The sequence below is a fragment of the Lethenteron reissneri genome, chromosome 18 (genome assembly GCF_015708825.2).
Source record: "Lethenteron reissneri isolate LAM-NWPU_2019-01 chromosome 18, ASM1570882v1, whole genome shotgun sequence".
In the NCBI taxonomy this organism is placed as follows: Eukaryota; Metazoa; Chordata; class Hyperoartia; order Petromyzontiformes; family Petromyzontidae; genus Lethenteron; species Lethenteron reissneri.
Genome location: NC_083796.1, coordinates 1,403,633 through 1,430,819, shown reverse-complemented (window position 1 = coordinate 1,430,819; position 27,187 = coordinate 1,403,633). Strand labels below are relative to the sequence as shown.

The 27,187-nt window shown below is 55.6% G+C and overlaps 1 pseudogene; it reads left to right on the top strand.

Annotated features, from left to right (window-relative positions):
* The window catches only part of LOC133343673 (potassium/sodium hyperpolarization-activated cyclic nucleotide-gated channel 1-like), a 49,397-nt pseudogene that overhangs the window by 3,568 nt on the left and 18,642 nt on the right, over positions 1 to 27,187 (top strand).

The following is a 27,187-nucleotide window of genomic DNA, read 5'->3' as shown; positions in this document are numbered from 1 at the left end:
TCATTCACTCACCTGGGGGGCTCTCACTCATTCACTCACTCACCTGGGGGGCTCTCACTCATTCACCTGGGGAACTCTCACTCACTCACCTGGGGGACTCTCACTCACTCACCTGGGGGGCTCTTACTCACTCACTCACCTGGGGGGCTCTCACTCACTCACCTGGGGGGCTCTCACTCACTCACTCACTTACCTGGGGGGCTCTCACTCACTCACTCACTTACCTGGGGGGCTCTCACTCACTCACCTGGGGGGCTCTCACTCACTCACTCACCTGGGGGGCTCTCACTCACTCACCTGGGGGGCTCTCACTCACTCACTCACCTGGGGAACTCACTCACTCACTTGGGGGGCTCTCACTCACTCACCTGGGGGGCTCTCACTCACTCACTCACTTGGGGGGCTCTCACTCACTCACCTGGGGGGCTCTCACTCACTCACTCACCTGGGGGGCTCTCACTCACTCACCTGGGGGGCTCTCACTCACCTGGGGGCTCTCACTCATTCACCTGTGGACACTCATTCACTTCTCGCTCATTCACCTCGGGGACTCTCACTCAGCTGTTGACTCTCACTCACATGGGGCCCTTCCTCACTCACTTGGGGACTCTCACTCACCTGTGGGATTTCAATCACCTGTGAACTCTTACTCACTCACCTGGGATCTCACTCACCTGTGGACTCTCACTTACTCACCCAACATCACTCACCTGTGAATTCTCACTCACGTGTAGGCACTCGCTTCTTCTGTCGTATGGCTGATGCAGAGCAACAACTGCAGTTCCACGTGCAGGTGGTTATCAAGGCACACAACCAACCGCGTCAGGAGCAGCTGTGAAGTCCCCTTCGTATTTGTGGATCTGCCATTGCGTCGTTAAGCGTCGCACTCCGGTCTGTTCTGATGAAACACAGTCGCACGCTGGAGCGTTTTAATTTTCCATTTGTGCATCAGATACCGACATCTACTGCCCTGGTTTGTGCAGTGGATGTGGTTATGGTGGACCATGAGCTTCGTGGAAGATCGAACCCAGTGATCTTCTGCGTTGGGTCTTCACAAGGTGGTGTTTGTGAGTCCTTTTGAACTCCATTCAGCTTCCCACGCTTCATCGGGTTGAACTCACATTGATGAAGGTTCAGCGCGTGGGTCCAAAAGCGCTTGGCGTGACTTCAAGCGATGCCGAGGGACGTTATTGAGGTCCTCGTGAATGGGAAGGCGACTGCTTCCCTCGATTGGGATGATGATGGGTGGACAGAGATTTGGTGACAGCACGGGCAGCCAGGGTGTTGGGGTCGACTCGAGGGTTCCGGTGACACACCACATTGCAGTGTTCAGTTGGACATCAACAAGTGGAGTGGTGACTGCTTCTGGTCCAGACTGGTGCGCAGCACTTGGCTACAGGGTACACGAGGGCCATCGTTGATGTCCCGAGCACTGAGGGTGCTGATGCTCCCCAGCTTGTGATTGCCAGTTTCTGGACCAGGTTAACCTCTTGTTTGGGTCGTGGCGGCTACCTTAATCAGGTGGTCGTCGTACGGTCCAGCTGCACTCCGAGATAGGTTGGAGTGGGGTCGTGTCGCACAGCGGTGCCGCAGAAGGTCACTCTCAGAGTGTGCTTGGTGCTCCTATTGTCAAGGTGAAGTGATGTGACTGTTGTCTTGTGGCGAGCCTTCGTTTCCCGCAAAATTCTCCTCCATGGTGTTTAGGTCTTGGTTCAGTGGATTCGATGTCGTTGAAAGTGGCTGCTTGCGCTGCCAGGCGAAGGTCATCCGCACGTAGTAATTTGCGTGACCCGGTTGGTGACGTGTCGCTCGTGTAGCCATTGAAGAGCGTTGGCGCGAGCACCGAACCTTGTGGCAATCCATGGTTGAGGAACCGCTGTGAGCTGAATGTGTTGCCCATAGAGACACGCAGTCGCCTATTGCGTAGCATAATCCATATGAGGAGTATTGTTTCGCGGCAGGGAATGGTCCGAAGCGAACTTCAACATCAAGCCCTTAACCCACACGTTTATCGTCGGGCGATGACAAGTCCACAAAGGCTGCGCCGGTCTTGGCTTTCTTCTGTAATGCGGCCTCGATGTGCGTCGCAAGGGCCATGACTTGTCACAGCAGCTGCGTGCAGGCCGGAATCCTGCTTGTTCTTCAGGGATCACTCGACTTCATTAACCTGTGGGCTCTCACTCACTAGCCTGATTTCACTCACCAGAGAATAGTGGCTCAAAGTTGATGTTCTGTGACCAGGGTGTGAACTGAAGAGACCGGGATGAGTCCAATTTGCAAGAGTGACCTTGGGCACCAAAATTACAAATAACATAGAGGCTGACGTTTCATGCAATGGACCTTCTTGACATGACACCGCTGATTCTCCTGAGAAGACTCGCCTGTAATAGTCGCTCGCCTGCCTGCGATCGAGCACTTTGAAGGAAGGGTTGGTGGAGCACCAAGCGATGAGTGAAGCTCCCGAGCGAAGTAGCAAGGCGGTGGGAGTCCAGCAAGTCAGAATCAGAATCGGTATTTAGTTCGCTGGAATCTGATGAGCTATAAAGCTCTTTTTTTTACAGATGTCCAGTCGGAGATGATCAGAATGTTACAACAACGATACAAAAACACGATAGAAATGCAAAGTATAGGAATGGTCAATAAATCACTTCAGAAATAAACAGATAAAACTAAACTATGTTTTTTTATCTTATCAAATAAAGCCAACTGAGCTATTAACTTAGTTTTTTCAGAAGCGACCGGCCACACCATGGCAACTCGACCAAGTGGCGTGCCGTGTGGGACCGTGAACCCGTCTGTGGAGCGCATTTCAGTGGTGTCCCCTCGTACGCGTGGAGGGTTTTTTGTGGGTGATCCAGTTTCCTCCCACACACAGCCACACGCGGAGCAGCACTCACCCACCCGTCCACTCACCCACCCATCCACTCACCCACCCGTCCACTCACCCACCCACCCGTCCACTCACCCACCTGTCCACTCACCCACCTGTCCACTCACCCACCCGTCCACTCACCCACCCACCCATCCACTCACCCACCCGTCCACTCACCCACCCACCCGTCCACTCACCCACCTGTCCACTCACCCACCCGTCCACTCACCCACCTGCCCACTCACCCACCCGTCCACTCACCCACCCGTCCACTCACCCACCTGTCCACTCACCCACCTGTCCACCCACCGACCTGTCCACTCACCCACCTGTCCACTCACCCACCTGTCCACTCACCCACCCGTCAACTCACCCACCCGTCCACCCACCCACCCGTCCACTCACCCACCTGCCCACTCACCCACCCGTCCACTCACCCACCCGTCCACTCACCCACCCGTCCACCCACCCACCTGTCCACTCACCCACCTGTCCACTCACCCACCTCTCCAATCACTCACCCACCTGTCCACTCACCCACCCGTCCACTCACCCACCTGTCCACCCACCCACCTGTCCACTCACCCACCCGTCCACTCACCCACCTGTCCACCGACCCACCTGTCCACTCACCCACCTGTCCACTCACCCACCTGTCCACTCACCCACCTCTCCAATCACTCACCCACCTGTCCACCCACCCACCTGTCCAATCACTCACCCACCTGTCCACTCACCCACCTGTCCACTCACCCACCCGTCCACTCACCTACCTGTCAACTCACCCACCTGTCCACCCACCCACCTGTCCACCCATCCACCTGTTCAATCACTCACCCACCTGTGCACTCACCCACCCGTCCACTCACCCACCTGTCCACTCACCCACCTGTCCAATCACTCACCCACCTGTCCACTCACCCACCCGTCCACCCACCCACCTGTCCACTCACCCACCTGTCCACTCACCCACCTGTCCAATCACCCACCCACCCGTCCACTCACCCACACGTCCGCCCACCCACCCGTCCACTCATCCACCCGTCCACTCACCCACCTGTCCAATCACTTACCCACCTGTCCACTCACCCACCTGTCCACTCACCCACCTGTCCACCCACCCACCTGTCCACTCACCCACCCGTTCACTCACCCACCTGTCCACTCACCCACCTGTCCAATCACCCACCCACCCGTCCACTCACCCACCCGTCCACTCATCCACCCGTCCACTCACCCACCTTTCCACTCACTCACCCACCTGTCCACTCACCCACCCGTCCACTCACCCACCCGTCCACTCACCCACCCGTCCACTCACCCACCCGACCACTCACCCATCTGTCCACTCACCCACCTGTCCACTCACCCACCCGTCCACTCAACCACCCGTCCACCCACCCACCTGTCCACTCACCCACCTGTCCACTCACCCACCTGTCCACTCACCCACCCGTCCACCCACCCACCTGTCCACTCACCCACCTGTCCAATCACTCACCCACCTGTCCAATCACCCACCCTAAGAGGTTGTTTTTTTTGGGTTAGATCGCGTAAATATATACATGTGTCGTTAAACCCGCCACCACCCGGCACAGCCAACTAGAAGCGTTGTCACGTAAATAGAACGTGCCAATTCGTCACTAGTACAGCACACCGGTGTGTTGGGGAGCCAAGCCACAACATTTACAATCTGCGTACGAAGTTTCTCCAGTAATTATAAGCAGCTTCATTCAACACACCGGTGTGCTGTACTCGTGACGAATTGGCACGTTCTGTTTACATGACAACTCTTACTAGTTGGCTGTGTCGGGTGGTGTCGGGTTTTAACGACACTTTTATATATTTACGCGATCTAACCCCCCCAAAAAACCTCTATTATGGATGATATTGGTCGCGAAAGCCTCCTACGTGTTAAACTGACTCACCCACCTGTCCAATCATCCACCTGCCTCTCACCTCCCCAATCACTCACCCGTACAAAGACGAAGATCGTTCTCCGTATGCGGTGTCATTTCTATCCTTCCATAAAAATCAATGTTTTCTTAAAATACATAAACACAGAGAGATAGACGGATAAATACAGACAGAGACAGACAGCAAACGGGCAACTCCAACGGATACAATAAGAGATTACAAAAAAGACAAAGATCCCCCGTATAGCCTTTGACAGACTGTTGGGGCAAGTGCTGTTAGCGCGCGCCTATGAACGGCGGTACACGAGGGCGTGGGTGTGGTGAGCGCCACGCCCGGCCGCCTTTGTCTCCTCGGTGCTGATGTTTGTACACACGGAACCAGCTCCTCGTTGCAGGCCGAGTCGCCCCGGCAGGGGGAGAGGCCCTGGGCCAGCTCAAATGTGTTGCCATCGTCGTTGGTCCTGAGCGGGATCATCGAACTCGGATCATCGCGTTCGTAGCAGTGCCTTGCGAACCACCAACGACCGTTGTACTCACGTACTCACGACTATAATGATGTAGAGGTGATACGCGCTGGGATTAGAGATCGTATGCCAGCGCGTAATGATTGGCTGTGTAGGTGGTGACGCGCGCTGACGGTGGAGGATCAGGGGTCAGCGCGGGGTCGTGGGTTACGGGGTACTGATTGGCTGTGGGCCGGTGACGTGCTGAGAGGGAGTGATCGGGTGGCAGCGCGGTGTGATTGGTGGAGGAGTGTTAACACGCGCTGGGGAAAACGGATCGTAGAGAGAGTGCGTCGTGATTGGTTCATTAAGGAGCGAGGCTCACGTTGACGTACGCATCAGCTCCGTCTCTCGTGAGCAGGGGCTATAAAAGGGGATGCACACAGGCGTGAGGGCAGTGTGTAACCAGCGAAGAATGAAGACGGGGATGAAGACCTAGGGCCCTGCGGTACCTAGTCCCGCTGTCCTAACGGGACCGGGACTCTGTGTAACCCAGAGGCGAGTGTAGGGTGTGTAGCCAGAGGCATAAGGTCTACACGAGCCGAATGCAGTGTGTGTAGCCAGGGACATAGGGTCTACACGAGTCGAGTGTATTGTGTAGCCAGAGGCATAGGGTCTACACGAGTGAAGGGTATCGTGTGTAGCCAGAGGCTTAGAGTTTATACGAGAGTAGTGGAGTGTGAAGTCGGAAGAAAGGCGATTACACGTTGTATTTTGACACGTAAAGATTTAATAAAAAGTGTGTTCCCGTCAAGAAGTTCCTGCCGTCAATTCGCATACTTCAACTGGCGTCAGAAGTGAAACGGTCTTCCAAGCATGGATACAAGGAGGAACCGTCGGACCCACGGGATTGACCACGGGGACAACCTCGACGACGCGGGCCAGCTGGCATCGGGGGGTGAGGAAGAGGAGTTGCCCACGGGGCAGGATCCGCCGACGGCGCCGGACGAGCGACGGAGGACTGACGCCGTGCTTCGCGAAGCGCACTCCCGTCTGGCGGAGCTGCTGCTCGCCGCCGCGTCCATCCTGGCGGAGATCAGCTCGTCGGGAGGAGCGGGAACGGCGGCCGACGTTCTGCAGGGTCGCCCTGCAGATTCCCGCCAAAACGATTTGGCGATGGCCGCCATTTCATCTACACCGACTTTTGGCGGGAACGGCCATCACCACGTGGCAGCGGTTCTCCATGCGCGCCCGCTGACATCACCAACGCGCGCGGTGGACCGCCATCACACACCCGCCGATGGGGCCGCCATCTTACACACCGACGGGGCGGCAGAGAGGAAGCACGAGGAGGAGGACGACTTCATCTTTCAGCAGCGCCTTCCCACGTTGTCAGCCTTCAAGGCGGAAGGCGGGGATTGGAGCCAATTTCAGCGCAGATTTTTGGCGCATCAGGAGATGTCCGCCTGGTCCGACGCTACGGCACTGCGGGCACTGCCTGCCATGCTGGATGACAACGCGCTCGCGGCCTTCACGTCCGCACGCAGGTCGGACCGCTCCACGCTCAAGGATGCGCTGGCTCTCATGGCCAAGGTCTATGGTCCTCCCTCGGCGTGCCGCCATCATTTTTATGCAAGACGGAAGGCGGACACGGAGACCGTGCTCGCCTACCGCACGGCGTTGCTTGCTCTCGCCGACGCCGCGTTCCCTCGTATGGACGAGGAGGGCCAAGATGCCATGGTTTTTGGAGCAGCTGCTCAAGTTGGCGCAGGACCTGGGGGTCCCCATCAACACGGCCGATGAGACCGATATTTCATCCTTACGGGTCGCCACAAGCATACAAGCGCACGAGGTCCTTCAACGTAAGCAGGGAGTCGTCTGCAACGCTGCCGTGGCCTCAACTCCGGGCCCAGTTGTCACCGTGCCCCAAGTCGTCAGCCCACGAGAGGAGGCGTTCATCGCGGGACGACCGGGGGACTGGAGATCGGGGGGTCGTTCGCCTCTGCGAGCGGCCCGCAAGCTGGAGCAACCGAGATCTCCGACGACTGTCATCACCTGCTATAACTGCGGCCTCCGGGGCCACGTGGCCTCCGGTTGCCGCGCCCCACGTCAGCGCGCCACGGGACCTCGGCTGGACGACGACCAAGGCCCCAAGTCGTCCCTGCAAACCCCGGCAAGTCGCGGCACCTCACATGCTCGGCCCGCATACTCGGCACATATGGGTCGTCGCGTTGCGGCGGGGGAGAGCCGAGTAGAGTTCGGGGATTCGGTGCGGAGAGGGGGATTCGGCCGGGACCGGGGAGACATTAAATGGTCGGAGTTGGGGCACAGAATAGTGGCTGCCTCAGTGGGTTCATCCGTCGTTACCGGATCTATTGATGGGGTCGAGGTCAGGGTGTTAGTGGACACGGGGGCATCGGCGACTATTATATCGGATCTCATTTATAATATTCTCCCCGTACAATGTCGTCCGCTTCTTCCAGTGGATGTGCCATTTTACGCCGCTAACGGGGGATCGTTGGGCATTATCGGTCAGATTAGGGCGTCCATTTGCATTGGTGATATCAAATTGTCGGGACCCGTTTTCGTTTCGTCCTCCCTGGCGGTCCCTTGTCTATTGGGCACTGATTTTTTGGCAAAAATGCCCATCAAAATTCTCATTGATCAGCGTTGCATTGAACTACCATCGGGTCGCCGTATTTCATTTTTGACGAGCCCTAATGAAATTCGGACGGCGTGCGCTACCATACAGGCGTTAGCGACACAGACCGTGCACGTGCCCCCGGGTTCACAAATGTTAATTCCCCTCCGGTTGCGGAAGCCATGGGTGAAGGAGGCCTCGGAACAGGGCATGCTTTTGGGTCCTTCTAATAGGGCTGTTGGAGGTCTCGATTTGTCGGTGGCTCACACTTTGGTGGGGGCTGACAGGGATCCGTTTGTGATGGTTTTGAACGCTGGGGCGCGGCCGGCCGTCATTCAGCAGGGCACCGTGCTAGCTCACGCGGCGCGGGTCCCTGCGGAGGAGAGGCTGGTTGCGCAGGCTGATCCGAGTCCCACGAAAAACGTTACGTTGAAGGAGGACCTCGATTGGGTTGATTCCCTGTGCGCGGACTCTGACGATTTGTCAGCGGTACAGTTGGGTGCGCTGCGTGGGTTGCTGATTGAATTTTCGGATGTCTTCAGTAAACATAAGTATGACATTGGGTGCACGGACCTGCTACGCCACCACATTGAAACGGGCGATGCGGCACCGGTCAGGCAAAATCCCTTCTGACTGAGTCCTGCTGAGAAGGAACATGTTCAGTCGGCGGTTAACGATATGCTAGAAGCAGACATTATTTCGCCTTCCTCCAGTCCTTGGGGAGCACCTATTGTGCTCGTTAAAAAGCAGGACGGGTCCCTGCGATTTTGCGTCGATTTCCGTCGCCTGAATAAGATCTCTGTGGCCGACGCGTATCCGCTCCCCAGGATGGACGAGTCTCTCGACGCATTGTCTGGTGCGCGATACTTTTCGACTCTTGATTTATTATCCGGATTCTGGCAGTTGCCACTCGACGAAGAGTCTAAGCTTAAGACTGCATTTCGGACTCCAGGGGGCCTGTTTCAGTTTAACCGGTTACCCATGGGACTTCACTCCTTTCCGGCGACGTTTCAGCGTCTTATGGAATTGGTTTTGTCGGGCTTGCAGTGGGATACGTGCCTCATTTACCTTGACGATGTCATTGTTTTCGGTAAAACGTTCGAAGAACACCTCCAGCGATTGAGAGGGGTGTTCTTGCGAATGCGATCGGCTAAATTAAAGTTTAAACCGGCCAAATGCCACCTTTTTCGTAAATCCGTGAGGTACTTGAGTCACATTGTCGACTCTTCGGGGATTTCTACCGATCCTGCGAAGACGGACTGTGTCAGTTCGTGGCCGACGCCCACGTCAGTGTCAGACGTACGCAGTTTCATCGGTTTTGCTTCGTATTATCGCCGATTCGTTGAGCACTTCGCCACCATTGCAAAACCCTTGCACGCTCTAACGGCGAAAGGAGTGAAGTTCCGATGGGGACCGGAGGAGGAGGCTGCATTCTGCTCCCTCCGGGACGCCTTGGTTAGGGCCCCGCCCTTGCGCTATCCGGACTTCGCGAGTCCCTTCTTGCTAGACACGGACGCTAGCAACACGGGCATTGGGGGAGTGCTGTCCCAAGTCGTTGGAGGGGTCGAACGAGTGGTCGCCTATGGTAGCAGGGTGTTGTCGCCGGCAGAGCAGCGCTACTGCGTCACCCGTCGCGAACTGCTTGCCATTGTTTTTTTTGTACAACAATTCAGGCCATATCTCTATGGTCGTCATTTCACGGTCCGGACGGACCACGCGGCGCTCCAGTATTCATTGCGGGTCGCCCAGCCCTCGGGCCAATTGTCGCGGTGGTTGGAAGTCCTCCAGGACTATCAGTTCACGACTACGTACCGTAAAGGGTTGCGACACACAAATGCCGATGCCCTGTCGCGGTTGTTGCCTTGTCACAAATGTGCGTGCTTATCGGGATCGGCGCGCTGTAAACCGCCGGTTACGGAAGGTAGGGAGGCGTTGGTTGCGGCCGCGAGCACACCGATTGGGGATGGTCCCGCTACCCCTGGGGGTCAGGACTCGCTGCTCTCACTGTCATTGATTGAGTGGGGCCGTCTCCAAATGGCGGACAGCTCCCTGCTGGCATTGCGCCGCAAGACGGGGGGTTCCGAAGGTAACCACGACCGAACTGGCTCCTACGAGCTTAAGCAGGGCCTATTGATGAGATGGGACAGTTTGTCCCGGCGGCATGCGATTGTGGTGCCTGCTGCTGTGAGGGGGAAGGTTGTCTTGGCCGCACACGAACGCCTCTTGCATTTGGGAGTTAACAAAACGCTTGCCCTGCCTCAGCGTGACTATTATTGGCCGGGAATGGGGGGTGACGTGGTGAATATTCTGAAGGGTTGTGTTGAGTGCGCCAGACGGAAACCACCGCCTGTGGCAGCTAATCCACCGCTGCAATCCATCCAGGTCTCGCGCACTAACGAGCTCGTTGCACTCGATATTCTGGGGCCTTTTTCCGGTCACGCCTAGGGGTAATAAGTACCTGTTGGTGGGGGTCGAATATTTTACCCGGTGGCCTATGGCGTGGCCACTCGCCAACCAGTCGGCGGCGGCTGTGACGGACGCCTTTGTCCAGGGCTACGTCCTGGACAAGGGGGCTCCCGAACGCTTGCTGACTGACCAAGGGAAAAATTTTTCGAGTAAATTACTGCAAGAGGTGTGCGACCTGTTGGGTACCAAGAAGGTGCGTACCTCCCCGTACCACCCGCAGACGGACGGGATGGTAGAGAGGCTTAACAGGACATTGACTTCTATGTTGTGCCAGCAGGTGTGTGAGGCACATGTTGATTGGGACCTGCAGGTCCCTGGGGTCCTCGCCGCGTATAGAATGGCCCCCCATGCAGCTACGGGATTTTCCCCGTTTTATCTGATGTACGGTCGGGAAGCCGACCCGCCCATGGAAACGCAGCTGGGTCTGCCCGCACCACGAGCTAATTCGAAATTGGCAGAGCATATTAAATTTAATATTCATAAGCTGACAGAGGCAAGGGAGGCCGCACGGCTTAATTCGCGGGCTCGCCAAATTGCAAACGAGCGGTTGCGGGCACGGAAGGTGTCCGTGCACAATTGGGAACCAGGTGACAGGGCCTGGCTGCATTGCCCTCAGGCACCTTTGGCTACGTCGCCTAAATTGTTGAAGCCGTGGCGGGGACCCGTGGAGGTCGTGCGGGTTGCACGCCCCCAGTGCGTTCAGATAAAATGGGGAAAACGCCGTTGGTACGTCCACCCCTCCCGACTGAAACCGTTCTCGCCTCCGTATGGCCTCCCCTTGTGTCATGAGGGCCGAGCATGTGACGTGACCAGCGACCCTGAGGGGGAATTGTCTTTGCCTGCTCCTCACATGTCTCCGCCTGATCCGCTCCTAGGTGTCTCGGAACTGACAGCTGCCGACCACCGGCGGCCGGATCTTGAGCGGCCGGAGCCACCGGACGGTCGCCAACGTCCCGTCCCATACGACGGACCGGCCAGACGGACTCGCGCTAGGTCGCGCTACTTTGTGTGACCTGCCACGTGAGGAGTCGAGGCAGCCGGAGCGCCTCGGCACTGCGTTTAGTCACAGAGACACTTGGCGCGTTCGTTTTCCGGTGTTCGCTTTTATTGTGTTGTTCGTCGGGCTGTATATTGCTTCATATTTAAGTGTTGTGTTGTGTTGTTGTTGTTGCGTTACGGGGCACACTGGGAGGTGGAGTTTCTTTATTACTGCGTTGACGTTAGGTTGTGTTGTTGGTTAACAGCCGGGCCGGCTGCAAGCTATGTGGGAGGGGGTGATGTAGAGGTGATACGCGCTGGGATTAGAGATCGTATGCCAGCGCGTAATGATTGGCTGTGTAGGTGGTGACGCGCGCTGACGGTGGAGGATCAGGGGTCAGCGCGGGGTCGTGGGTTACGGGGTACTGATTGGCTGTGGGCCGGTGACGTGCTGAGAGGGAGTGATCGGGTGGCAGCGCGGTGTGATTGGTGGAGGAGTGTTAACACGCGCTGGGGAAAACGGATCGTAGAGAGAGTGCGTCGTGATTGGTTCATTAAGGAGCGAGGCTCACGTTGACGTACGCATCAGCTCCGTCTCTCGTGAGCAGGGGCTATAAAAGGGGATGCACACAGGCGTGAGGGCAGTGTGTAACCAGCGAAGAATGAAGACGGGGATGAAGACCTAGGGCCCTGCGGTACCTAGTCCCGCTGTCCTAACGGGACCGGGACTCTGTGTAACCCAGAGGCGAGTGTAGGGTGTGTAGCCAGAGGCATAAGGTCTACACGAGCCGAATGCAGTGTGTGTAGCCAGGGACATAGGGTCTACACGAGTCGAGTGTATTGTGTAGCCAGAGGCATAGGGTCTACACGAGAGTAGTGGAGTGTGAAGTCGGAAGAAAGGCGATTACACGTTGTATTTTGACACGTAAAGATTTAATAAAAAGTGTGTTCCCGTCAAGAAGTTCCTGCCGTCAATTCGCATACTTCAATAACAATAAGAGCAGTAATGCATGTCACATGGCCATTGTATTAACGAAGGAACCCCCAATGGTTCCAACCACTTGCCAACGTCGGCCCAACGTTGCCAAGTAAATAATAATAATAATACTGTCACCTTGTTAAATAATAATAATACTGTCACCTTGTAAGGCGCCGGGAGGAGGAACCACAGACGGGAGCGGTAAGGCAGCAGCAGCAGCCGCGGAGTGAGCAGCCGGCGCTCCCAGTAATTGCCCGAGCTCCGCGGCCCTCTATTTATTCAGGAGCCATCGGCCAATGAATGATGAGTGCCGACATGTGGGTAGAAGTCGGACCCCTCGGAGTGAAACCCACGCGTGCGAGGAGGCGACGCTCGATCCCGTGCAGACGGAACAGATGGAGCCTCGATTCTCTTGCACCGCCTTCTCCCGGCGAACCGGGGGACGGCTCCCCCTCGACGCCCGCGGGAAGGGAGTTTGGCAGCATCCGTGCGTGATCCACCAACCCTCGCTGCTGACTCCACATAACGGGCAGCCGCGTGGCCCCCCCTCACCCCCCGCTAGCCGGCAACCGCCTCACTGAGTCTCAAGACGCGAGCAGGAGGCTCCTGCCACTAAGATGCTTGACCACTGCCATCATCAACAGGGACGTAGTTTGCTTCGCCTAAGAGACGTTATGGATACGAGCTTGCGGACCCACTTGCTCTACTGCCTCCACGTGGAACGTTGGGCCGACGTTGTCCTGATTACTGGGTCCCCCCGTGGCAGCCCAGCGGGTTGGGAGTCTCCCCACTCCTCCCCACACTCCTCCCCACACTCCTCACCACCTCCTCACACCTCCCCACACCTCCCCACACTCCTCCCCACACTCCTCTCTCACACTCCTCTCTCACACTCCTCCCCACACTCCTCTCTCACACTCCTCACACTCCTCCCCACCTCCCTCACACTCCTCATACTCCGTTCCTCTGCCCTGCTCCCACCATCTCACGCCCACCTCATCACGCTTTCCCACTCATCCTTGGAGCGTCACCCCCCCACCCCCCACCCCCACACCTTTGCCTCCCACCTCGCCCCACCACCTCGCTTGTCCTTCCACCGTCTCCCACCTCGTCCCGCCGCCTCCCCCTCCTCGCGTCCTCTCGTTGTGACCCTGCGTGACACCGCGGTCTTAATCGATATCCATCTCCGACCCCAAGCAACGCTCTGCTCCCTCCATCCCTCCCTCCTTGCATATCCTCTCTCTCTCTCTCCCTCCCCCTCGCCCTCCCTCCTTTCTCTCCCCGTCTACTTACTCTCTCTCCCCCCATCTCTCGTCCTCACTCTTCCTTCCACTCTCCCTCCTTCGCCCTTTGCCCTGCCTAGCCCTCCCCCTAAGAGTAGCAATTTTAATAATACACGCAAAGGTCTCTCTCCTCCATTTCTCTCCGCATCTCCTCTGTTTATCTCGCCTTCCCAATCTCTATCTCCCTCCCCAATTTTCTGTCCATCTCTCTCCCCCATCTCTCTCCCATTTCTCTGTCCATCTCTCTCCCCCATCTCTCTCCCGTTTCTCTTCCCCTTCCCTCTCCCTCATATCTCCCCCCCCCCATCTCCCCCCCCCCCATCGACCCTTCCCATCTCTCCCCCGTCTGCCTCTCTCTCTCTCTCTCTTGTTCCGTCTCCACGCACGGAGTTTGCGGTGCAGCAGCAGCAGCAGGAGGTGAAGTCTGGGAGTTGAGTTCGCACTCTGGCCAAGCTCCTTCCGCGCGCGGAATCGCAGCCCCTGGCCATTGGGATCCTGTCACCGCGAGGCGGCGGCACGCGAGGCGGCGCTGGGGGTGGTTGCCACCGCAGGGCCCCTCACACGTGGGGAGATGGCCCGGCCCGAGCAGGCGTCGCCGGCGTGGCACGGAGGGTCCCAGCAGTTGCCACTCCTGGAGGTGCCAGCGCAGTTTAAGGGCTCGAGGGGTCCCGTGCGGTGGGGTGAAGTGTGGGTAACGCCCCACCGACCGGTGCCGACACGCGTCTGGGCAACGTGGGAGAGTGGCCCAAATTCCCTCCAGAGTTCGCGAGCAGTGGCGCGAGCGAGCGACTGCTCGACCTTTGAGTTCTGTGCCACCACCTCACCTCCTCTCCCACCCCATCCCCTTCCGTCCTTCTTCCCCCCCCCCCCACCCCTCCAGGTTCGACACCCCTCCGTGGCGTTTCTCAAGGCAGACAGCGGAGAGCAAATCCTCTGCGCGCCGGGTGGCGGAGGAGGAGGAGGAGGAGGCGGTGTAACGCAGGGGATGTCTGGGACCCCCGGAGGGGTCGGGGTCGGAATCGGGGGTCCCGGTGGAGTGGGCGACGAGGGGATCGGGGAGACGCGGGGCAGCCAGGCGAGCTTCATGCAGAGGCAGTTCAGCACGATGCTGCAGCCCGGCGTGAACAAGTTCTCGCTGCGCATGTTCGGCAGCCAGAAGGCGGTGGAGCGCGAGCAGGAGCGGGTCAAGCTGGCCGGCCTCTGGATCATCCACCCCTACAGCGACTTCCGGTGCGGGAGCACGGGTCTGGCTCAGACCCGGGGGACAGGGGGACAGGGAGACACGGGGACAGGGGGACACGGGGACACGGGGACAGGGGGACACGGAGACACGGGGACAGGGGGATGGAGACAGGGAGGCACGGGGACACAGACACACGGGAACAGGGCCACACTGGGACAGGGGGACACGGGGACAGGGGGACACGGGGACACTGAGACACGGGAATAGGGCCACACTGGGACAGGGGGACACGGGGACAGGGGGACACGGGGACACTGAGACACGGGAATAGGGGGACAGGGGGACACGGGGACACTGAGACACGGGGAAACACGGCAGTGGCCCTGGACTAACACTGACCCAAACCCTCACGTGGGGTCAACCCTCGTGGGGGGTCCGGTCACGTGCGTGCCTTCTTCCACGGTGGTGGAGCGGTGGCGCCGTGGTTAGCTCACTGCGCCAACCGCCGCGCCCCAGGGGCGACGAGCCCAGCCGACCGAGTTCAATCCCCACACCACGACATCGGTGGCAATGTTATTAACAATTACCTGGGCATCCCGTAGGTCTACTCGGCCCTAAAATTACTAACCAATGGGTACCTCGAGGGGGGTGGGGTAAACATCAGCGCGGGGGAGACAAAGGTGGCCGAGGGTAGCGCTGGTGGCCGCACCCCGCTCGTGCGCGGTGCGGAGGCTTCTCATCGCATGCTCAGCACTTGCCGCCACCAACAACAACAACCAACGCGGGGCCACACGGGATGTCTCTATCCCTGTCTCCGCAGCTTCTACTGGGACCTGACGATGCTGCTGCTCATGGTGGGGAACCTCATCATCATCCCCGTGGGCATCACCTTCATCAAGGAGGAGACCACCACGCCGTGGATCATCTTCAACGTCGTCTCCGACACATTCTTCCTCGTCGACCTCGTCCTCAACTTCCGCACGGGCATCGTGGTGGAGGACAACACCGACATCATCCTGAATCCGCGCAAGATCAAGGTGCTGCCCTTGTTGCTCTCACTGCTGCCCCCCCCCCGCCCCTCGCCACGTGCAACTGCTGCTGCCCCTGCTCGTGCAACTGCTGCTGCCCCTCGCCACGTGCAACTGCTGCTGCCCCTGCTCAATCGTTTGGTTGTTGTTGTTGTTGTGATTGGAGCGACAAGTCGAGAGCGATCTGCGTCCGTGCCTCTCCCCGGCTGCCCCGGGGTGGAGAGAGGGTGGCGGGGCCGTGCCCACGCTCGGCGTGCCTCGAACACTCGACGATCGGTCGCTCTCCGCGTCAATTTGTTCCCTGTCTCCCGCGCGCCGTTACGTCGCTGGCTTCATGTCCACGTGCCATGTCTTCGCCTGTTGGTGTTGGTGTTGATTCCACCTGTTCCGTTGTGGATGGTAAAAGCGTGGCGCCCCCTCGCACGTGTGGGGGGTTTCCCCACCCCCCCTCCCCCCTGGGTATTTTCCTCCCACGTTAAAATTGACTTTGGCCACACATCCGAATGCAAATCGTCAACGTGTAAGGACGACGGAGCTCGGGAAAGTGTCGGCGCTGTCGTGCCGCTTTCTGGCTTCTGCCTTCCCCGAGCGCTTGTCCGCACGCAGCTCGTTACCAACTCCACTGCAATGTCCCGAATAACGCTGCCATGTACAAACATAACCATTACGATTAGTCATGCTGCATTGTGTGTGTGTGCGTATGATGAGCGGTAGTGTCGCGGTTAGCGCCTTGCGCTACGAACCCGGCGATCCGAGACCGCCCAACACCAGTGACGATTATCTGAATCGGTCGTGGGCCTTCCCTAGGTCGTCTCAGCCTCAAATGAGTACCTGGCGCGGTGTGTAAACATCGCCACTGGGGAGACAAAGACGGTCGGGCGTGGTGTTGGCCACCCACCGCATCGTGTGCCGTATCGGCCTTCATAGGTGCTCCTTGCGAACAGCACTTGCCCCAACAGTCTTCTCAGACTACACGGGGGATCTTTGTCTTTGTGTCTCTGTCCGTCTGCGTGTCGCAAAATATGGGGAGCGGTGGTGCTCACCACTTCGCTACAAACCCGGCGAGCCAAGTTCGATTCCCGCTCGCAAACCAATAACAGTAACAGCGAATAATTGAACCGATCCTGGGCCTCCCCTAGGTCGACTCAGCCTTTAAAATGAGTACCTGGTGTGGTGGAAAAAAATCAGCACTGGGGAGACGAAAGCGGCCGGGTGAGATGGTGCTAGCCTCCTGTGCCGTGCCGGCCTTCATAGGTGCTCGCTTAACCGCACTTGCCCGAGCAGTCATTTAAAGGCTATACGGGGGATCTTTGCATCGTTTTCTTATCTCTTAATGTTGTAGTTGTCCGTATGCTGTCTGTCTCTATCTATGTATGCTTCTCTTTCTGTGTTCATGTATTTTAAGATTGATTTTCATGGAAGTGTAATGCGGGCGTAAATGGGCGGGGCGGATATGACGATCCAAGAGGGAGGAGTCAGGGTGACGTGGGGGAGAAGTTATAGTGGGGAGACAGGAAGCCATCTGGGGCAGTCGGGGGAGTGAAGGGTGGTGAACACGTTGGGTGGTCGCCGTGCCTCAGCCTGGTGGCTGAGGGGCTCATGACGGCGCCAGCCAGCGGGGTGGAAGAGAGAGTGGAGGATTGAGGTAGGAAATGGCGAGATAGCCATAGAGGCCACGAAGGGCTGACATTGGGAGGTGGCGAGATCGCCACGCACGGAGGAACAGGGAGCAGAGATGGAGCTGCTGGGGGAGCAGCCAGAGGGCTGTACCAAGAGCCTGCAGCGGAGCTGCAGGAGCGTGGAAGGCTACGGGAGCGAAGGCAGATGTGGGGCTGCCAGGGAGAGAGTCTCAGGAGGAGTGCCGTGTGGGAAGGAGAACGCGAACCCCAAATAAAGGACACGGAGTCAGCAAGAAGTGTCTGAGTCCTTTTATTACAGAAGGATAGAAATGACACCGCGAGAATGACGCGGCAGTGACAACCGCGAATCCGCAGTCTCATCACAGCGCCCGCCCCCCTCTGCGTGACCACCCCCGATTAGCACGGAGGGCTACGTACGGTGCGAAAGAAGTTCCACATTCATGAATGTCATCATCTGCCTGTATATCCGTCGGTTTGACTGTCTTTCTGTCCATTTGTTTGTCTGCCCATCCATCTCTCCCGTCTGTCTGCGTCTCTGTTCGTCTGTCCATCTGATCATTCATTCATCCATGTGTCAATCTGTCTGCCTGTCTGAGTGTCCATCTGTTCATGTACCTATCCGTCTATTCATCTGCCAGTCGGTCTGTCTCTCCATCACACTGTCTGTTGGTCCATCTGTCTGTTTAAATATCATCTGTCTGTCCATCTGATTATCCATCCATCGCTCCGTCCGTGCGTCCGTTCCCTGCGCGTCTCACCGTCCATCCCGCTGTCCGTCCATCCGTTCCGTGCGCCCGTGCGCACGTCCGCCAACGCAGAGGAAGTACCTGCGCACGTGGTTCCTGGTGGACTTCCTGTCGTCCATCCCGGTGGACTACATCTACCTGATCGTGCAGCGGGGGTTCGACTCGGACGTGTACAAGACGGCGCGCGCCCTTCGCATCGTGCGCTTCGCCAAGATCCTGAGCCTGCTGCGGCTGCTGCGACTCTCCCGCCTCATCCGATACATCCACCAGTGGGAGGAGGTGAGCGCCGATGCACTCACCTGGGTGTGCACGTCAACTCACCGCTGCGCCACCGCTCCTCGCCAGCGAGGAGCGGTGGCGCAGCGGTTAGCACGCCGCACTACGAACCCGACGACCCGAGTTCGGTTCCCCGCTCGCGGCCAACACCGGTGACGATTATCTGAAGCGGCCTTCGGCCTCCCCCCTAGGTCGACTCCACCTCAAATGAGTACCTGGTGCGATGTGTAAACCTCGCCACTAGGGAAGACAAAGGCGGTCGGGCGTGGTGCTGATACCCACCCCCTCGTGTGGCGTGCCGGCCTTCATAGATACTTGTGAACAGGACTTGCCCCAAACATCTGTTCAGGCTATACGGGGGACCTTTGTCTTTGTACACTCGCCTGTGCGTGGACCTGTCTGCACACCTCTCTGTGTATGGAGGGAGTTTGTTGGTGGCTATGCACGTGGCCTGTCACCGAGCACTGGATGCAGCAGCTAGTGTTGGTGGATCACACGCAGATGCTGTGGGACTCCCTCCCTAACGGTGGGCGTTGAGGAGGAGCCGTACCCTGACTCGCCAGGAGAAGGCAGTACAGCAAGTGGACTAATCGCCATTCTGTTTATTACGTCTGCACGGGGATAGAGCGTTGCCCCCTCGCGCAAGGTGTGGAGTTTCCTCCACCCAAGGGAATAATAAACAAACACGACTCATCATCGTCCACATAAGAATTGATTTTACCTTTTCTGGCAATGAAACAGAAGGTGTTAAGATGTTTTTGTTTGCATGTTCACCACAAGTATGTGTGGTTAATGCAGACACGATTCCTTCTCATCATCTTCTATTTTATTGCCAGAAAGGGTAAAACCAATTCTTATATTTTGATATTGGCAAGACAGGTTCCATGATGTCATCATGGTTCATCGGTTGAAAACATAAAAAAATAAAAACCCATCCTGGATGAGTAAGCAATATGAACTGAAATTAAAAACGATATTTATCGTAGCAGCTGAGGCCCACTGAACTATGTGGCTCTTCGTCAGAAGCGACCTGGTCATCACAAATGATAGCTCAACGAAGTGGCTTTTCACGTGGAAATGTATAGCAGCCAAATACGCTAAACACGTGATGTTGATTCTAAATGTGGAGGGCCCGGAGAAAAATCCATGCGACTACGGGGAGAGAGACACGCAAACTCCAAATATACAGCAGCAGGCGCCAGGGTCGAGATCGAACACACGACCTCCTGTATACCAGGCAAGGTAGTTAACATCTCGCCGCCAAAGTAAGTATGATTTAATAATTACACTATGTATCACAATTTTGTCCCTGGGTACTAAGTGTTATTTTTATTAATTGCTTATGCCTACAAAGTATAGAAAATGACTATTATTCCCCACAAACGTTGCTTATGTGACCAGGACTGTATGTGAAAGAAAGACACAAATTCACACGTTTTCTCATTTAAATAGGAAAATTTCAACATCATTGTCCTGGTCACAAAATAAAAGTTTATGGGGAATAATAGCCATTTTCTGTACTTTTGAGGCATAAGCAATTAGGAAATAACACCGACTACCCAGGAACAAAAACGTGTGACACAGTGTTATTAATGGAGTATATTATTGACTTTGCTTTTGTGTTGGTCACAAAAGCAAAGTTTATGGGGAATAATCGCTATTTTCTGTACCTTTGAGGCATAACCAATTAGGAAATAACACTGACTACCCAGGAACACATCTTTTTTGTTACACAGTGTTATCATTATCATCATTGGAGAGGGAGATTGAGATGAAGGGAGATAGGAAGATGTAGATGGAGGGAGGGGGTGGAGAGACGGGTGAGTAATCCCTCGCGTCATTCTGTGGAGCCAATTACCCCAAGTGGGTGAGAGGCGGGGGGGGGGGAAGGGGGGGGAGGAGGCGCGTGCCCTCGCACTCATTAACGCCTCTCCGTGCAGGTGCGACGCATTCCGTGGCAACACGTGGGGGAGACAGATACACGTGGGGGAGACAGGGAGACAGAGACACGTGGGAGGAGACAGGGAGACAGAGAGACACGTGGAGACAGGGAGACAGAGAGACACGTGGGGTAGACAGGGAGACAGAGACACGTGGAGACAGGGAGACAGAGAGACGCGTGGGAGGAGAAGGGGGGACAGAGAGACACGTGGAGAAAGACACCGAGACCGGGAAAGTTCTGAATTGACCGTCGTCTAGTGACACCACACGGCACGCTGTCGGGCGGGTGGTGGTGGTATCTGTGCTGCACGCGGCTGCCTGTAGCCCAGCACTGCGGAGACAGCAGCGAGGGTTGGTAGATCACCACACGGATGGGGTGAAACTCCTTTCCGGGGGGTGTAGGTGGCAACGTGGAATGTTCCAACGCTCACTGCAGAGAAGAAGCTGCCACTCCTCTGTGGGGAGCTGGACCAGTACAGCCTGTATCTGTGGTATTCAGGAGGTCCAGTGGACCGTCTCTGTCTCCTGCCACCTTAAAGGGTCGACAGTCCTCTACTCGGGACAGGAGACTGCCAAATAACAGGGAGTGGCACTTCTTTTTAACAAAAGAATGAAGGGGGCATGGGAGCATGGCGGTGAGGTGTGGGAAGCTGTAAGCCCCGGGCTGCTTTGGGCTCGCCTTCCCATCAACCAGAGGTGAGGAGTGGTGGTTATGATTACTTATGCCCCCACCAAAGATGAACATCAGTGGAGGGATGCAGGCAAGGCCTATGAGTCAGATGTCTTCTATGACCCCCTGTCACAGGTGCTAGCTAAAGTGGCCCCTCGGGATAGAGTCATCCTGTTGGTTGACTTAATGTTCGAGTTGGTCATGGTGCTGGCACCTGGTCTGGAGTGATTGGAAGGCATGGGCCAGATCAGCTCAATATCAACGGTAGGAGGCTGCTAAACTTTCGTGCAGCCCATGGGCTTGTAATTACCAACACGCTGTTCCAGCATCGGCACATCCACATAACATCATGGATGCATGCCGGGTCCAAGCGAGAACATCTGCTGGACTATATAGTGACGGAACAGCAGATACAGGTCCATGTCCTTGACACCAGGACCTATCGTGGAGCTGATCTGCCCACTGACTATCGACTTGTCATCTGTAAGATGCGCCTGCCATATTTCCACTCCGGTGGTGGGTGTACACGCAGGACCCCATTCAAACCGATAGTAGCTTGGTCTCAGCTAGCTTATGAAAGTTGCAAGCGAGAATTTCATCATCGCTTGCGGCTGGAATCTGCCTCAGTGGCCCGCGATCACACATCACTGTTTAATTCCATCAAAAAAGTAACTTGCAGCACCACACCTATCACCATCATTAGGTGAAAGAACGGTGATCCAATCTCCAACCCCCAGAAGTAGAAGTATTCACCCCCTGTGAGTGGCTGGCTGAGGTGCCATCTGTTGAGGAAGTACTGAAGGCCGTTTGTGCACAGACTGTCCTACATGCCATCATAACAACAGTCTGGACCACTGAACGAGTTCCACAGTATTGAAAGGATGCCCTGGTGGCCCCCCTCTTTAAGAAGGGGGACCGCACAGACTGTAACAACTACAGGAGCATCTCCCTGCTTAGTGTGCCGGGAAAGGTCCTGGCAAGGATTATTCAACATCGCCTTGCTAGGCACGCTGAGGCTAGGCTCCCGGAGCCCCAGCGTGATTTCAGGAAATGCGGTCCTGCACAGATGCCAAATTTCTGTCCGTCTGCTACAGCAGAGGTGTAGGGAATTCCAATAAGACATACATCTCTGCTTTATTGACCTGGTCAAGGCCGATGATACCATCAGTAGGCCTGGGCTCTGAGTTGTTCTTCGTGCTTTCAGAGTCCCTGACTCTCTTCTCACAATCATTAAGGACCTTCATGATGGTGAGCAGGCCCGGGTAAAACTACGTGGCCGGGAGTCGGAGCCATTCCCTGTTCACCTTGGGGTGCGACAGAGATGTCCTCTGGCTCTCACATTATATAAAATCTATTTCGACCACGTAGTTTGTGAAGCTTTCGATGTCTGTACCAGAGGGGTGCAGTCAAGGGATGGCTCCCTTTTGGTCAATCATGTTACATATGTTGATGCTCTGGAAATTGCTGCTCACTCAGAGGAGTTGGAGGTACTGCTGCTGAACCTGGAGTGCGCGACTGAGAGGTGGTATCCTTACCATCTCAGCCCCACCAAAACTAAGCACCTGCCTGGGTATTTTGTACCATCAGATACTCCACCCCCACAACTCCCAATTGGTGATGGGGCAGTTGTGAAGAGAGTGGAGAGTTTCCCATACCTGGGCAGTGTGCTTATGACCGGCTCCGGTTTGACAGCAGAGGTCTTACTCCAAATCGAGCGACATTATCTTTTCATCGGTTGCATAATGCTGTGTTGAAGCTACCTGGTCTGTCGCTCCACACGAAGCTTCAGGTCTTCTCGGCCACAGTCATGCCCTCCCTTCTCTATGCTTGCGAAATGTGGAACCCCTAATGGAAAATCTTTTCTGGTTATAATCATTTAGGCTGGCCTGCCTATGATCGATCCTGGGTTTAACCAGGTGGGTTGTGTGAGGAGCTACATATCCTTGAAAGATCTGGACAAAGTCCCATCAGTGAGCTCCTCTGGTTGGCAAGGCTGCGTTGGCTGGGTCATGTAGCCCGCATGCCCGGCAACTGCATGCCTAAACAGCTTTTGTTCGGCCAGATAGAGGGAGGTAAACGGGCGCGGCACGGGCTAGAGAAGAGATGGAGTGATGTGGTACAAGAGGATATGGAGCTGAGTGGACTTTCCGATGACTGGTACCAGCAGTGTCAAGATCGGCCTCTTTTGAGGAGCCTCGTGCAGGACGCTACTGGGCAGTTGGAGGCAGTCGCCCTCCAACAACAACGGAGGGCAGAGCAGCGAACGTCACAACAACGAGCGGTGCGCCGGGTGGCTAAAGCACAGCAAGTTGGCACAGTAGGGGGCACAGGTGGTGCATCAGCCAGTCATCTCAGTCAGTCGACTCATGGCACTTGGATCTGTCCCGTGACCTCCTGCCAGCGGGTGTTCGATACTTCACGTGGCCTCAACGTGCGCATAGCCGAGCACAATCGCCGTGGTGACGTCACCGCCACTTAGTGGCGAATGGCGGTTGTTGTTGTGTACTTATCTTTGTACACCCCCACCCCCCCCTGCATCTGGCAGATCTTCCACATGACGTACGACCTGGCGAGCGCCGTGATGCGGATCTTCAACCTGATCGGGATGATGCTGCTACTGTGCCACTGGGACGGCTGTCTGCAGTTCCTCGTGCCCATGCTGCAGGACTTCCCCAAGGACTGCTGGGTGGCGCTCAACGGCATGCAGGTGCGTGTGTGTGTGCAGGTGCGTGTGTGTGTGTGCAGGTGTGTGTGTGTGTGTGCAGGTGCGTGTGTGTGTGCAGGTGTGTGTGCAGGTGCGTGTGTGTGTGTGCAGGTGCGTGTGTGTGTGTGCAGGTGTGTGTGTGTGTGTGCAGGTGCGTGTGTGTGTGCAGGTGTGTGTGCAGGTGCGTGTGTGTGTGTGCAGGTGCGTGTGTGTGTGCAGGTGCGTGTGTGTGTGCAGGTGCGTGTGTGTGTGCAGGTGCGTGTGTGTGTGTGCAGGTGCGTGTGTGTGTGTGCAGGTGCGTGTGTGTGTGCAGGTGCGTGTGTGTGTGTGCAGGTGTGTGTGTGTGTGTGCAGGTGCGTGTGTGTGTGCAGGTGTGTGTGCAGGTGCGTGTGTGTGTGTGCAGGTGCGTGTGTGTGTGTGCAGGTGTGTGTGTGTGTGTGCAGGTGCGTGTGTGTGTGCAGGTGTGTGTGCAGGTGCGTGTGTGTGTGTGCAGGTGCGTGTGTGTGTGTGCAGGTGCGTGTGTGTGTGTGCAGGTGTGTGTGTGTGTGTGTGCAGGTGCGTGTGTGTGTGTGCAGGTGCGTGTGCAGGTGCGTGTGTGTGTGTGCAGGTGCGTGTGCAGGTGCGTGTGTGTGTGCAGGTGCGTGTGTGTGTGTGCAGGTGCGTGTGTGTGTGTGCAGGTGCGTGTGTGTGTGTGCAGGTGCGTGTGTGTGTGTGCAGGTGCGTGTGTGTGCAGGTGCGTGTGTGTGTGTGCAGGTGTGTGTGTGCAGGTGCGTATGTGTGTGTGCAGGTGTGTGTATGTGTTTGCAGGTGCGTGTGTGTGTGTGCAGGTGCGTGTGTGTGTGTGCAGGTGCGTGTGTGTTTGTGCAGGTGTGTGTATGTGTTTGCAGGTGCATGTGTGTGCGCGTGGGGAGCGCTAACAGCACTTGCCCCAACAGTTTGTTAAGGCCATACAGGGGATCTTTGTCTTTGGAGCGGCAGTGCAGCGGTTAGCGCGCTGCTCTAGAAACCCAGTGACCCGGGTTCGTATTCCCTCTCACGGCTAACACCAGTGACGATTATCTGAACTGGTCATGGGCCTCTCCTAGGTCGACTCAGCCTCAAATAAATACCTGGTGCTGTGTGTAAACATCGCCACTAGGGAGGCAAAGGCGGCCGGGCGTAGTTGTTGGCCACCCATCCCCTCGTGTGCCACAGTGTCGGCCTTCATAGGTGCTAATCGCTAACAGCACTTGCCCCAACAGTCTGTTATGGCTACACGGGGGATCTTTGTTTTTTTGTTTGTAACTCTGTGTGTCTGTGTCCGTGTGTTAAGTGCATTGAGTAACCCACAAATAGGCAGGGCGAGTTTATTACGATCGTTAATTATTCATCACCGCTGTTGTTGCTGCAGCTTGGAGGAAATCGAGGCGCGTTGTTGGCAAGCGGTTGAGGCAGGAGATTCATGGACTTGCTCTTTTCCATCGACTCACTTTGGCTCATTTAGACTGCGAAGGGCAAGGCACCGAGGCTGCACGTGTTCACCCAGGAAAGCCTCGAGTCTCGTTTCACTGGACATCTGTGAAAAAGAGCTTTATAGCTCATCAGATTCCTCCTCTATTATAAATACAGATTCCGATTATGTTTTCAGGAGGGTCCTGCTACTTTGGGACGTTTTTTTGTTGTTGTTGTTGTCGGCTGTGAGAGCGATCCTGAGAAGCCCAGAGGGAACCAATGCAGAACAGGAGGGAGAATAAAGACAAAGATCCCCCGTGTAGCCTTAACAGACTGATGGGGCAAGTGCTGTTAGCGGGTAGCACCGATGAAGGCCGGAATGGCACACGAGGGGGTGGGTGTCCAGCACCACACCCGACCATCTTTGCCTCCCTAGTGGCGATGTTTACTTCACACCGCACCAGGTACTCATTTGAGGCTTAGTCGACCTAGGGGAGAGTCAGGACTACACACACATACACTCTCTCACACAGTCACCACGTTCACTCACGTTCGACTACGCTAATTGTATGGAGTTTCCATTTTTTTTGTATACATAAGTCTTAATTTTTCTAAACTTTACTGTTCACTATACTAGACTTTTTGGAGTTGGAAGTTTGAGATATTTTTTTGTAAATTAGGAGAATAAAAGCCGAGTCTGCGTGATAAGTTGCCATGTATTTGTCTGCGTATGGTCAAGACGTGTCCATGGCAGTCACTGGGAAAGACTTTGAGATGAGCGGCAAATTAGAAGCATAAATCATAATAATAGAGTTCATAATTAATTTATTTTGGGTTCGAGCCTCTCGGTACGATGCCTACACGACGACCACCCACACCAAGTAGCAACCATAACATCGGTAGTAAAAGCCTATGGGTAAAATTAATAACACTACGACGCGCCATGGTAATCATACTACGGCGTGCCATAGTATTATAACGGCAAATACAACCGCAGTATTTACCAGGATGGTCACTGTAAGTCGTAGTATTATAACGGAAAATACAACCGCAGTATTTACCAGGGTGGTCACTGTAAATCGTAGTATTATAACGGCAAATACAGCCGAAGTATTTACCAGGGTGGTCACTGTAAGTCGTAGTATTATAACGGCAAATACAGCCGAAGTATTTACCAGGGTGGTCACTGTAAGTCGTAGTATTATAACGGCAAATACAACCGCAGTATTTACCAGGATGGTCACTGTAAGTCGTAGTATTATAACGGAAAATACAACCGCAGTATTTACCAGGGTGGTCACTGTAAATCGTAGTATTATAACGGCAAATACAGCCGAAGTATTTACCAGGGTGGTCACTGTAAGTCGTAGTATTATAACGGCAAATACAGCCGAAGTATTTACCAGGGTGGTCACTGTAAGTCGTAGTATTATAACGGCAAATACAACCGCAGTATTTACCAGGATGGTCACTGTAAGTCGTAGTATTATAACGGAAAATACAACCGCAGTATTTACCAGGGTGGTCACTGTAAATCGTAGTATTATAACGGCAAATACAACCGCAGTATTTACCAGGGTGGTCACTGTAAGTCGTAGTATTATAACGGCAAATACAGCCGAAGTATTTACCAGGGTGGTCACTGTAAGTCGTAGTATTATAACGGCAAATACAACCGCAGTATTTACCAGGGTGGTCACTGTAAGTCGTAGTATTATAACGGCAAATACAGCCGAAGTATTTACCAGGGTGGTCACTGTAAATCGTAGTATTATAACGGCAAATACAACCGCAGTATTTACCAGGGTGGTCACTGTAAGTCGTAGTATTATAACGGCAAATACAACCGCAGTATTTACCAGGGTGGTCACTGTAAGTCGTAGTATTATAACGGCAAATACAGCCGAAGTATTTACCAGGGTGGTCACTGTAAATCGTAGTATTATAACGGCAAATACAACCGCAGTATTTACCAGGGTGGTCACTGTAA